Source organism: Perkinsus marinus (assembly GCF_000006405.1).
Source record: "Perkinsus marinus ATCC 50983 genomic scaffold scf_1104296958712, whole genome shotgun sequence".
Classification (NCBI taxonomy): Eukaryota; Perkinsozoa; order Perkinsida; family Perkinsidae; genus Perkinsus; species Perkinsus marinus.
In genome coordinates this window covers 564497-567448 of record NW_003206658.1, presented here as the reverse complement: position 1 = coordinate 567448, position 2952 = coordinate 564497, and positions in this window count along the sequence as shown.

The window sequence follows — 2952 nt, the reverse complement described above, 5'->3', positions numbered from 1 at the left end:
TCGGTCGTTGACCGCCCTATCGAAGGTGAGGAGTTTAACTTCGAGCTCAACTCGTTGAACATACCCGCCAAGTGCTCGATTTGTCCACGAAGTTCCCAAGCCCATGCCGGCGGTGAACCAGATTCTTCCACCGGGCGGTTCCCCGCCTCGGTGCTTCTCATTAACAACGGATCATTGGCATCCATGACGTTAGTAGTCACTTCTTCTCGGATGATTGTACCAAAATCGATATCTCACTGCTATAACTAATAAGCCAACTCGACTCCAGCTCTTGTAGTATACCAGCTAACTTAGTGATACGGTAGTGGCCCTAGCCAGTTGTAGGGTATTTAGTTACTGTCGATCGATACCACAAATATAAGACGGAGGTAAGTCAAGACAGTTAAGCCGAAGGTCGATAGAACCGATCTTCTAACCGAACTGAACGAAGATAAATAAACGAAGAAGAAGAACTGAGATAACTCAGATAATGATAGAACTATAGCACAGTTATACTCGATCGATCAGACTCTTGATAACACGGGGTGAAGCCGCTGGATGAAGCCTTGCACGCAAACTCATCTTCATGAACGCAAACTCATATTCACGCACCCAGGCCCGGTCCAGCACACCTCGACCATGGCCGTAGGAATCGGTTTCATGCAAAGTGCACAACATATTATTGAGAGAAAGCAAGAACGCAAGATTCAAAAACCGATTCTCCCACAACTTATTGGGCTCCATTACAGATTTATTGGGGTGAGGTCACTTCACTTAAGTGTCATGCACTTCTTAAGTCGAGACTCGTACTCAGTAGACTTACCGTACTTACCACTTACTATGACCAACTCTAAACTTGTGTTGGCAGAGTCTCTATATCTCTCTTCAGAACTGGTGAGTAATGTTGTATATGAACGTTGATGGGATAATCTATTCAGATACTGCATTCGGCGTAGGTTTTGTGGACGGAGTGCATCTACTGCGAGATCAGCTCATTTGGAGATATTCTTGGTAACTGCTAGGATTAACAAGGGTACGTGATTCTGTAGTCTAGTATATCTATTTTCTATCTCAGGTTGATCAGTGGAATGAGTTGGAACTGTCCTGAGACTGTCGTCACTAGTGATGGTTTAATGAGAGAGATTATTTATCTATTTTTACGGTAGCGCGTCCATGGTTAGTTGGATGCCACTCTGTCGCCCCGAGAAAGCATAAGAAGCATTGTTGCCGGAGCTCTTGGCTATAGCTTTTTCATCACAAATGGTGAGTGATGTTGAATATGAGCGTTGATGGGATAATCTATTCAGATACTGCATTCGGCGTAGGTTTTATGGACGGAGTGCATCTACTGCATCACTGGAGACTAGCGACCATGTACGCACTCGCAGTATGGTAGGTACCTCACTGAGGTGACCTCAATAGTGCTCAGCTATTGTAGCTGCTACAAGTAGCTGTCTCGGTGATTGGTAGAGAAAAATCTGCACGTTCCTCAATATGCTCCTCATGCAAATTGCATGATGCAATCCCTAATAGTAACTCTATGAAGGCACTCTAGTGGTGCCCGCCGGGCACTGCCCGGGAGTGAATATTGTGTGCGGAGGGCTGTAGAGTTCATATTTAGTAATTCTGTACGTGTTGCAATACAATATGATACAATATGAACATATATTGAACGTCCCATGAACGTGACTTTCAGGAGATATGATCAAGTCCCACCCTACAATAACGAGCTCCTAAGGCATATATTTGATGGTTTGGATGATTTAGTGTTAGATTACTGTCGTTCTGATTATTGTGTCTTGAAAACGTGCAACTGGGCAACTCAACTCATGCAGTTAAAGACCAATGTAAACTCGCAAGAGCCACTATCCAGACTCAGTTGGACATATGTGTATGTGCGCAGCTGCCGAATGCATGCAAATCACATAACCGTATGAATCTAACACTCAAACCCCAGAGGCACGAGTAGAAGACTGGCCATAGCTCGGCCCGAGCAAAACATGCGTGTCCACAACGACGGTGGTAACACAATTACACGCGGGCGCCGTAAGCGGTACATAGACAGCGGTGATTACACAGTAAGCGGACCGCTTAAAGCGGTACACGCGGACATTCCAGTCAACTCTCAATTCGAAGTTAAGTTTGGAAGTTGATTGAAATAGGGAGGAGTGTACTCGCTATCTCCCATCCAGGGCTCTTCATGTGCACTTCGGTATAAGTTAAATGAAGAAAATACGCGAATGGAGATAAATAAAAGGCTGAAACCAGGGCTGTCGCCAGCGCTCGCGAGGCTTACGCCTCGTAGCACTGACCTACGTCTGGTGTACGCCCATGTGCAAGCATCAGACTGATTAACTCTAAACAAAACGTTTGGGCGCGAAATTTATCACACTGATTTTGCACGAAAAAACTTCAAATGGGCCACTACAGATCATTCACAAGAAGTCAGGGTCTAACTGCAACTGCGCTGCGTAATTTCTCAATTCCACTAATATTTGTACGATTTCCCATGGTAGTCGATGCTTTCGCACCCATGATGGGACGTGCTGCATCCTCAAACGCGTACTATTGCTATTGAAGTTGAGTCGCAATAGGAATAGGCAAGGTGCACAATAGTCTATGTGCATTATGTAGTTCTCACGGTCATGACATTATTGATGATATTGATCGTAAATTATTCAATTACCGTAAACTTGAGAGTATTCGGATCGAATGTTTCGGACACTCTTCACTTGTGACAGATAGCGACGACTTTGTCTGTAATCACTCAATATACCAGTCTGATATATTGAGTGACTCAATTCGTACTATTGCGAGTCACAATTCACCTCGCTAAAGCAACAAATCGTGCGACATCATCTACGTGACTCGATGCGTGATATTATCAGTCACGTGAGTGTACTTCCTGAGTGCAGCCGAACTGGTGGAGAGAACTTCTGTGGGCGTATGTAGTACGCTTTTCGGTCTCATACG